The sequence below is a fragment of the Scyliorhinus torazame genome, chromosome 4, assembly GCF_047496885.1.
Source record: "Scyliorhinus torazame isolate Kashiwa2021f chromosome 4, sScyTor2.1, whole genome shotgun sequence".
Classification (NCBI taxonomy): domain Eukaryota; kingdom Metazoa; phylum Chordata; class Chondrichthyes; order Carcharhiniformes; family Scyliorhinidae; genus Scyliorhinus; species Scyliorhinus torazame.
Genome location: NC_092710.1, coordinates 275,091,389 through 275,102,879, shown reverse-complemented (window position 1 = coordinate 275,102,879; position 11,491 = coordinate 275,091,389).

Sequence of the window (11,491 nt, the reverse complement as noted above, 5' to 3'; positions counted from 1 at the left end):
GACCGACCCCCTGGTCGAGAGGGTCCAGCTGCTGCACGCCAACCCCCAGTACACCTACATCACGCACCAGGACGGACGGCACAATACGGTCTCACTACGAGATCTGGCACCAGCTGATTCCCCTGCCAACGGGCCCCCCACCCCACTGTCTACAGCCACCCCCTGCTCCCCTTACACCCCCCTGGGTCTCCTGTCTTGGCTCGTGCCGGCACTGCCGCCACCCCCTTGCCTACCCCCACCCCCAACCGTCTCCGACACGCCGGACTGAGGCTCAAGCTCCAGAAACAACGCCCCTGGAGTCACCATCTGCAACAACCGTGCCCGCTGCATCGCCAGAGCTGAGGAGGTCTAAAAGAACGATCCGGCCTCCAGACAGACTGAATCTCTAATGACCTCACATCACCCCCGCTGGACTTGATTTTTTTAACAGGGGGTGAATGTGGTGAATGTATTTCACCTAATGCATGAGCTGTCTGTCCTGTCTGTATAATGATGTGACCCAAGACCTGGAAGTGATGATACGGGCTACTTCCAAGTACTGTACTGGAACCCCGGTGGGCTCCGCCTCTGGCTCCGCCCTCACCGGGGCCATATATAGTCCGGCCACCTGTGGGTGGCACTCATTTGTACAGCCGACTCTGGCAGGCGAGTTCATGGATATTTAGGCCTAATGTTCACTCATTCTCACAGTCTCACAGTGAATTGACGGTATAACACGTAGTTTTGCTGGTTCGTTGGGATCTGGCGTTGTAGTGTCAGCTGGTGCATCGATTGACTGGAGGAGTACTGTCTTCTACAAGGATGGATGTGCACCTCAGGCCAAACAGCCTCAACTGCTTAAACCGTTGAACAATACCGCCTCACACATGGGCAGACAAGTAACTGCAATTTCAAACAGGACGCCACAGGCGGGTACTAAAGATGCACATTAAGAACTACACAAACGCGATGCCCTCCTACCCCTCCTGCACACAAGGAGCCTTGCACAATGTAGACACAAAGAGTAACTGTTCAGTCTGCCAAAAGTTATGCGATTGGAAATATCTTTGTGCACTCAGTATTTACAATAGTGGGGTGCACCCCATGTGATCTCAACAAGTCAACTTCACAGCTGTTTCCAGTCTGAATTACGTAAATAATGTAATCTGTCTGAGTTCTCACCCACACAGCAAGCTGCCCTGTCCTGACTAAAATGTAACCATTAAATTACCATTAGTATTCATTTTGCTATTAACCAAAAGAATCACCAAAGACCGCACTTTGCTAGAATTTACTGCTGAAATATTCCTGAGAAATGGAAGGTTTACGCCCAGATTCACAATGTTATGTGAAGTGAAGCAAGATCAGGCTGACAGGGTGAATGCTGTCAACACCATAGTGACAACCTGTTTGAAAGTGTGGAAGAATGGTACACTTGAGGAAATCTGCTGCAAATGTGCACACCACAGACTCTTCCCTCATTACCTGTTAGTCTTTCACTCCTGCCCTCTCGAAACACGCAGGCAAGTTTCCAGCTTAGAATAAACTTGTTGTTAACCCTGTCCACCAGTGTGACTGGAGCAGTCAGGGCTCACCTGCAGTTTTCTTGACTGGTTTGCGCCGCTGGGCATTTTCACTGAGTGTTTTCAATGGTGAAGTTCTTTCTGTGCTGTAAGATTCTCGTAAGTGAAACGAGTCATACCCAGTTCTCTGGCTGCTGCATTTAATTGTGGAATTAATGGTGGAATAAAATTGATTGCACCCAAAATTTGCTTCATCTAGTGGAAACCTAGTCTGCCTTCAGAGAGATTAAAGAGATACACATGTAAAAGAGATGAATATCTGACCAGATCACAAGGCTGTTGCACTGTTACACCCCAGGTTGTGCTTCAATACAGATAGACATAGAGCAGCATGAGTTGTGTGCAAGACAAACTAAAGGATCGGATCATTCAGGCGGCACAGTGGGTAGCACTACTGCCTCACAGCGCCAGGGACCCAGGTTCAATTCTGGCCTTGGATGACTGTGTGAAGTTTGCATGTTCTCCCTGTGTCTGCGTGGATTTCTTCTGGGTGCTCCGGTTTCCTCCCTGATAGACATCAATTCAGACGAGACGCTGAGAAGCAGTGAACCGATGCTTTGATAAGCTAAATATGTGCCGACCTGTAGCTCCTCCCGCACTGCAGGGCTGACCCAGGTCAACAGGCTTTATACCTCCACAGCTGGGCGGAGCCACAGGCGGAGCCAACAGCAGCACCAATAATAACATTCCACCAGTACAACTGGAACAACCAATAACAGAACAGCAATCTTCCGGTTGCGGCTATGCGGAGCTAAGCCGCACGATTCGGCAGCTCCTGCTATCACGGACCTTCGGGCTCTTTAGAGGAGCCCCAACGGGAATTTTTTTCACGACGATCTGTGGGGAAGGGAAGAGCAAGGTCCCCCTTCACCTTTTATGGACCGGACCAGAAGTGAAACGGCCAAAAAAATGGTATTGGAGCAGCGGGAGAAGCGAGGGAAAAAAATCAAAATGGCGGCGGCCGGGGACAAAGCGGAATGCGGGCCGGAGCTGCAGGAGTTCATCAAGCGCTGCTTCGAGGAGCTGCGGAAGGAGATGCTGGCTCCTATGTTGTCGGCAATTGAAGGACTAGGGATGACCCAGAAGGCCCACGAGGTAAAGATCCAGGAGGTGCAGAAAAAAGTCAGTGAGAATGAGGACGAGCTCTTGGGCCTGGCGGTGAGAGTGGAGCAGCACGAGGCGCTGCACACGAGGTGGGCAGGAAGACTCGAAGACCTGGAGAACAGGTCGAGGAGAAAGAACTTGCGGATCCTGGGTCTCCCTGAAGGAGTGGAGGGAGCCGATGCCGGGGCATATGCGAGCACGATGCTCGAGGCGATGATGGGCGCGGAGGCCCCTTCGATGCCTCTGGAGCTGGATGGGGCACACCGGGTGCTGGCGAGGAGGCCCAAGGCCAATGAGCCACCAAGGGCGATTGTGGTGAGGTTTCACCGTTTCACGGACAGAGAGAGGGTCTTGAAATGGGCCAAGAAGGAGCGGAGCAGCAGATGGGACAATGCGGAGATCCGAATATACCCAGACTGGAGCACGGAGGTTGCAAAGAGGAGAGCGGGTTTCAACCGGGCCAAGGCGGTGTTGCACCGGAAAGGAGTGAGATTTGGAATGTTGCAGCCAGCGCGATTGTGGGTCACATACAAGGATCAGTACCATTATTTTGAAACGCCTGAAGAGGCGTGGACCTTTATTCAAACCGAAAAGTTGGACTCAAACTGAGGGTTTGTGAGGGTGGGATGTTCGATGTTTGATGGCTGTTGTATATAGGGTGTTAAGCACGCGCAGGAAATGTTACAGGGGCTGGGGGAGAGAGGGGGATTGCGATGGGGGAAAAGAGACAAGGCCGCGACAGGAGCTGCGCCAGAGGGGGCGGGGTAGGCTGAGGAAAGCACAGGGTTTTTTCCCGCGCTAGGGGGTGTGTGTGTGGGGGGGGTGTGTGGGAGCCCCCCCGGGTGGGAGCCCCCCCCAATCCGGCTGATAACGTGGATTGTGAGGGGCCTGAACGGACCGGTAAAGAGGTCCCGGGTGTTCGCGCACTTAAAGGGACTGAATGCAGACGTGGTCATGCTCCAAGAGATACATTTGAAGGTGGCGGATCAGGTCAGGTTAAGAAAGGGATGGGTAGGACAGGTATTCCATTCGGGGCTAGACGCAAAGAATAGAGGGGTGGCAATATTGGTGGGGAAGCGGGTGTCGTTTGAGGCCAAGAATATCGTAGTGGACAACGGAGGGCGATATGTAATGGTGAGCGGTAGGCTGCAAGGGACGTGGGTGGTGTTGGTAAATGTATACGCCCCGAACTGGGATGATGCCGGATTCATGAAGCGCATGTTGGGGCGCATTCCGGACCTGGAGATAGGAGGCCTGATAATGGGAGGGGACTTCAATACAGTGTTGGACCCAGCACTGGACCGCTCCAGATCGAGGACTGGAAAGAGGCCGGCGGCGGCCAAGGTGCTTAGGGGGTTTATGGATCAGATGGGGGGAGTGGACCCATGGCGGTTTGCAAGGCCGCAGGCCAGGGAATTTTCTTTTTTCTCCCATGTCCACAAAGCCTACTCCCGGATAGATTTTTTTGTTCTGGGTAGGGCACTGATCCCGAAAGTGCAGGGAATGGAGTATTCGGCCATAGCCGTTTCAGATCACGCCCTGCACTGGGTAGAACTGGAGTTGGGAGAGGAGAGGGACCAACGCCCGCTGTGGCGGTTGGATGTGGGACTGCTGGCAGACGAGGTGGTGTGTGGGAGGGTGAGGGGGTGCATCGAAAGGTACTTGGAGGTCAACGACAATGGGGAGGTGCAGGTGGGGTGGTATGGGAGGCGCTGAAGGCGGTGATCAGGGGAGAGCTATTCTCCATTAGGGCTCACAGGGAGAAAATAGAGGGCATGGAAAGGGAGAGGTTAGTGGGGGAGATTTTAAGAGTGGACAGGAGATATGCAGAGGCCCCTGAGGAGGGATTACTTGGGGAAAGGCGACGTCTCCAGTCAGAGTTTGATCTGTTAACCACAGGGAAGGCGGAGGCACAGTGGAGGAATGCGCAGGGGTGACCTACGAGTATGGGGAGAAGGCGAGTCGGATGCTGGCACACCAGCTCCGTGAGAGGATGGCAGCGAGGGAAATAGGGGGAGTCAAGGATGGAAGGGGAGCCACAGTGCGGAGTGCGACAAAAATAAATGAGGCATTCAAGGCCTTCTACGAGGAGCTGTACAGATCCCAACCCCCAGCGGGGGAAGAGGGGATGAGACGATTCCTAGACCAATTGAGATTCCCGAGGGTGGAGGAGCAAGAGGTGGCTGGTTTGGGGACACCAATTGGGTTGGAGGAGCTGAGCAAGGGTTTAGGGAGTATGCAGGCAGGGAAGGCCCCGGGACCGGATGGGTTCCCAGTGGAGTTCTACAGGAAGTACATAGACCTGTTGGACCCGCTACTAGTGAGGACCTTTAATGAGGCAAGGGAGGAAGGGAAAAACAAAACGAAAAAAAACAAAACAGAACAGCAATAACAATAAGTATATACAACAGTGGAGATAACAATACTAATAGAACAGTAGAATAATAGTGAACATATATACAACAGCCTTACGTAGCCACGCGTGGCTCACCGCACTCCCACAGTCCAAAGATTTGCAGGTCAGGTGGATTGGCAATATTAAAATTGCTCTTAGTGTCCTAAGATGTGCAGCTTAGGTGGGTTTACAGGGATAGGGAGGGAGAGTGCCCTTTCAGAGGGTCGATGCAGACTCGATGGGCTGAATGGCCTCCTTCTGCACTGTAGGGATTAAATGGTTTTATGATCCAAATTACAATGTCAATGAGCCCAGGAAAGTATAGCAGATCTGAAATAATACGAAGGGTTAAGGTAAGTTAAAAAAGGATAAATTGTTATCACTAGTTAGTGAGATAGTAACATTGGAGGAGAAATGTATGAAAATCATGAAATTCATTAATAACTTGATAGGATTTCTGTGAATCACCTGGGAACGTTTTATGATGTTGGCGGTTTATAAATGTAAGCTGTTGTTGTGCTGTACCCTTCTGTGAATCTATGGTCACCAGATTAGTTTCATGCACTGCTTAAAAGCAGCTGACTCATCAACAGTAAACTAGAAAGAGAAGAGGCAATGGAGGTGACGAATTGGGTGGAGCGAAGTGGAAGAGAGCTTAATGTATTTTCAATAAAATCTCATTGCTACTTCACTGTAAGACCAGTGCTACATTGGTGATGCGCAATAATGTGAACCAATTGACTATAAAAGTGCATAAAACGTAGCATCCAAATAGTTGTCAACACCACCTACATCCAATTCCACTTCCAGCTGTAGGGCAATAAGTTCATTTGGAGAGTAATCTGAAGTATTGTCTATGTTAAATTTCATTTACCTGAGCCCAGCAAGCAAATCAAAGCTGTGGCCTTGTTTAATTGGGAATAAAGATATTCTAATAACTGTAAACAGAACAGGCAGTGAGTCAAATGGAACAGGAGAAGCTGGCAGAACAGAGAGGAAATAAATGGGAAGAGAAAGATGTAGCAACTGCTATAGTTAGAATAGTCAAACCGTGAGTTAGGTAGTACTAGGATCAAATAGAGGCTAGGGGCTGAATTCTCTGCCGCCGGGATAGTCTGTTTTGCCGGCAGCCCGGGGGTTTGCCGATGGCGTGGGGCTGCCCCACAATGGGAAATTCCATTGATCTACTGGTGAAGTGGAGCATCCCGCCGGCGTGCTGAACCAGAGATCTGGCGCACCGGGACGGAGAAACCCGCCCTTGGTCCGACACCCCAAAAATGGCGTAAATGCGCCGCTCGCTGCGCGGGGTTAAGGTTCAGCAGGCATATCATTAGCGGGCCTGACTCCCTATCCTTCGGGGCCTCCGAGATTCACCTGATGGGCTGAGTTCCCAACAGCATGGTTTACTTGTTGTCTCAAAAGTTGTGAACCTGGGACTTCCTGTGGTGGCCATGGAGTAAGAGGTTGAGTATTTGGTAGCTCCCGCTCGTGACGGACCTTTTCTCCCGAATGTCTCGGGATTTTATTGGAAAAATCGGTGAAGAGTGAGACAGTGAGGAGAAATCCCCCACCAGTATATGGAGACGTGGCCCGGAAGTGGTCGTATAAGAAGAAATAGTCGAGCAAAGAAGGCGAGTGCAGAACCTGCAGCACGGGAAAGCATGGCGGAGGGACATGATCCCGGTTTGATGGCACAATGGTCAACGGTACAGTGGAGGGGCGGGGGGGTTCATTCAGGAGAGCTTCGTCAAGCAAAAGAAGGAAGGGACAGACCCGATTAAGGCAACGATCGATCGGGTGGATGTGGTGAATGTATTATGGCAGCCATTCACCACTGTATTGCATTGCACTATGTTGTTGCCCTCGTGGGCTCCGCCCCTAGCTCTGCCCCCTTGGGGGAGGTATATAGAGCAGCTGCCCTGCAGGCGGCTCTCAGTGCAGAGCAGTCGCAGGCAGGCACAGTTCTAGCTGATTAAAGCCACTGTTCACTTCAACTCTCCGTCTCGTGTGAATTGATGGTCGCATCAATTTAATCAAGTACAACATCGCAATGGAAGCAGCCCTCAAACCTGACTGACTGGAACTCGACCCACAGGCCTCTGAAGCCAAAGGGATTTTTTTCGCACTGGCTCCGCTGTTTTGAGGCCTACCTCACCGCCTCCTCCTCGCCCTCCGTCACCGACGAACAGAAGCTGAGCCTCCTCCACGCCCGGGTGAGCCATCGAATCTCCGTGCAAATCGAGAAAACAACCACATACGCAGACACGGTCGCGATCCTGAAGCGGCAATACATGAGGCCGGTGAACGAAGTGTTCACGCGGCATCTCCTCACCACTCGCTGCCAATGCCCCAGCGAATCACTGGAGGAATAGTTACGCGACCTGAAAGTACTCGCGCAAAGCTGCAACTACGCGGCTGTCACGGCCTCACAACACATGGAACTCGCCATCCGGGACGCCTATGTGGCTGGAGTCCGGTTCAACTATGTCAGACAGCGTCTGCTCGAGAAGGGCACCCTCGACCGAGAAGAAACGGTAAAACCAGCCACCTCCCTAGAAGTAGCGTTTCAGAGCCTCAACGCTTTCCCCTCCGACCACGCGACCCCCTCTTGGACACCCGACCAGAGGGTGCCCCAGACCTGTGCTGACGGCTGCCCCCCCCAACCCGGGGGGCTCCCCTGCTATTTCTGCGGCCAGCACCAGCACACCAGGCAGCGTTGCCCGGCTCGGAACGCGACCTGTAGTGACTGCGGCAAGAAATGACACTTTGCCAGGCCCAAGTCCTCCAAATCACAGGCCCGACTCTCAGACTCACAGGCCCGCAGACCCCGCAGCATGGCTGCGTGCCTGCCGGCTCCGTCCCCTTCGGACGCGTCATCCGCCTCGTGTTGTCCGTGGGGGCAGCCATCTTCGACTCTACACAACATGTGCAACTCACGGGGGCCGCCATCTTGGCCGCCGTCTTCCACGCGGCCCGCCATGGGTAACTCATGGGGCCGCCATCTTTCTGCTATCTTCATCGCCGCCCGACACGTGCGACTGACGGGGGCCGCCATCTTGGGACCACCCCACCACCTCCGACCACTAAGGCTATCTGCAACTCGGTGCGGTCACCCTCGGCCAGTCATGCCCAAAGCACCTCAGGAACTCCATGATGACCGTCCGGGTCAATGGGCATGAAATGCCCTGCCTGTTTGACTCTGGGAGCACGGAGAGCTTCGTATACCCAGACACGGTAAGGCGCTGTTCTCTCCAAATCTCCCCCGCATCTCAAACAATCTCCCTTGCTTCCGTATTGCATTCAGTGCAGATCCTGGGGTACTGTGTCGCGAATCTCGCGATACAGGGCGCCGAGTACGCAAATTTTAAACTATATGTACTCCCCGATCTCTGCGCTCCTCTTCTGTTGGGACTGGAGGACTTCCAGTGCAACCTCGGGTGCCTGACCCTGAAGTCGGTGGGCCCCTACCCCCCCTCACTGTATGTAGACTCGCGACCCTGACGGTCAACCCTCCCCCGCTCTTCACGAACCTCACCACCGACTGTAAACCTGTCACCACCAGGAGCAGGCTGTACAGTATCCAGGAAAGGACTTTTATCAAGTCCGAGGTCCAGTGGCTCTTGCGGGAAGGGATCATCGAGATCAGTAATAGCCCCTGGAGAACTCAGGTGGTGGTCATCAGGACCAGGGAAAAGAACCGGATGGTTGTAGACTACAGCCAAACCATAAACCGGTACACACATCTCGATGCGTACCCCCTCCCCCGGATAGCGGACATGGTTAATCAGATCGCACACTACCGGGTGTTCTCCACGGTAGATCTGAAGTCCGCATACCACCAGCTCCCAATCCGCCTGGAGGACTGCCACTACATGGCCTTTGAGGCAGACGGTCGCCTCTTCCACTTCCTCTGGGTCCCCTTTGGCGTCACTAACGGGGTCTCGGTCTTCCAAAGAATGATGGACCGAATGGTGGACCAGTACGGGCTGTGGGCCACATTTCCGTACTTGGACAACGTCACCACCTGCGGCCACGACCAGCAGGACCACAACGCCAACCTTTAGAAGTTTCTCCAAACCGCCCAAGCCCTCAATCTCACCTACAACAAGGAGAAATGCGTTTTCCGCACAACCCGACTAGCCATCCTCGGCTATGTCGTGGAAAACGGAGTCCTAGGGCCCGACCCCGACCCTATACGCCCCCTCCTGCAACTTCCTCTCCCCTACTGTCCCAAGGCCCTGAAAAGATGCCTCGGGTCATTTTCCTATTACGCCCAACTATGCGGACAAAGCCCGCCCACTGATCAAAGCCACCATCTTCCCACTGACGGCCAAGGCCCGCCGGGCCTTCAGCCTCATCAAGGCAGATATTGCCAAAGCTACGATGCGCGCGGTGGAGGGGTCCGTCCCCTTCCAGGTGGAGAGCGACGTGTCAGAGATCGCCCTCGCCGCTACCCTTAACCAGGCAGGCAGGCCCGTAGCCTTTTTCACCCGTACCCTCAACGCCTCCGAGATTCGACACTCCTCAGTCGAAAAGAAGCTCAAGCCATTGTGGAAGCTGTACGGCACTGGAGGCACTATCTCGCTGGTAGGAGGTTCACCCTCGTCACCGACCAACGGTCGGTAGCCTTCATGTTCGACAACACACAGCAGGGCAAGATCAAGAACGATAAAATTGTGAGGTAAAGGATCGAATTTTCCACCTATAATTACGATATCGTGTATCGTCCTGGCAAGCTCAATGAGCCCTCAGATGCCCTGTCCCGTGGCACATGCGCCAGCGCGCAAGATGACCGACTCCGGGCCATCCTCAACGACCTCTGCCACCCAGTGGTCACCCGGCTTCTCCACTACATCAAGGCCCGCAACCTGCCCTGCTCCACCGAGGAGGTCAGGGCCATGACCAGGGACTGCCAAGTCTGCGCGGAGTGTAAGCCGCACTTCTATCAACCAGATAAGGCCCACCTGGTGAAGGCATCCCGGCCCTTCGAGCGCCTCAGTCTCGATTTCAAAGGGCCCTCCCCTCTACCAACCACAACGCGTATTTTCTCAACGTCGTTGACGAGTACTCCCGTTTCCTCTTTGCAATCCCTTGCCCCGACATGACCGTGGCCACTGTCATTAAGGCCCTCCATAGTATCTTCACCTTGTTCGGTTTCCCCACTTACGTCCACAGTGAGCGGGGCTCCTCGTTTATGGGCGACGAACTGCGTCAGTACCTGCTCGGTAAGGGCATCGCCTCGAGCAGGACTACCAGTTACAACCCCCGGGGAAACGGACAGGTGGAGAGGGAGAACGTGACGGTATGGAAGGCCGTCCTCCTGGCCCTACGGTCTAGGAGTCTCCCAGTTTCCCGCTGGCAGGAGGTCCTCCCCGACGCGCTCCACTCAATTAGGTCGCTTCTTTGCACAGCCACGAACAAGACCCCTCATGACCGCATGTTTGTTTTCCCGAGGGAATCTATCTCCGGGGTCTCGCTTCCAGGCTGGCTGACAACACCGGGGTCCGTACACCTCCGAAAACACATGAGGAGCCATAAGTCCAACCCCCTGGTCGAAAGGGTCCAGCTCCTTCACGCCAACCCCCAGTATGCCTACGTAGCGCACCATGGCGGCCGACAAGATACAGTCTCCCTCTGGGACCTGGCACCCGCAGGATCCCCTATGACCATCACCCCCCCCCCCCCAAAAACCTACACCGAACAGTGCCCCCGCCCCTATATGGCCTCCACCCCCCCTCCTACACACCCTACTCCCATCGCCGACCTACAGGAATGAAGCTCCAGAAGAGACGCTCCCGGAGGCCACACCGACGAGTTCAACACCCGTGCCTGCACCGTCGAGTTTTACACCCGTGCCCGCAGCTAAACCAGAGCTCAGGCGATCTCAGGCGATCCGGACAGACTCAACCTGTGAGCCACTTCACTCCCGCTGAACTTCAATTTTTTAACAAGGGTGAATGTGGTGAATGTATTATGGCAGCCATTCACCACTGTATTGCATTGTACTATGTTGTTGCCCTTGTGGACTCCATCTATGGACCATTGTATTGTATTACACAGCATTGTATCATGTTGGTGCCCTTGTGGGTTCCGCCCCTAGCTCCGCCCCCTTAGGGGAGGTATATAGAGCTGCTGCCCTGCAGGCGGCTCTCAGTGCAGAGCAGTCGCAGGCAGGCACAGTTCTAGCTGATTAAAGCAACTGTTCACTTCAACTCTCCGTCTCGTGTGAATTGATGGTCGCATCAGTGGAACAAGGGCTGGAAGCCCACGGACTGGTGATCCAGAAGGTGGAGGAGAAGGTGGCTGAGCACGAGGACCATTTAACCGCATTGGAGGCGGAGGTGGGGCTGTTGAGGGATCACCAGAAAAGGCTACAGGAGAAGGTGGAGGACCTGGAGAACAGATTCCAGAGAAAGAACCTGAGGATTGT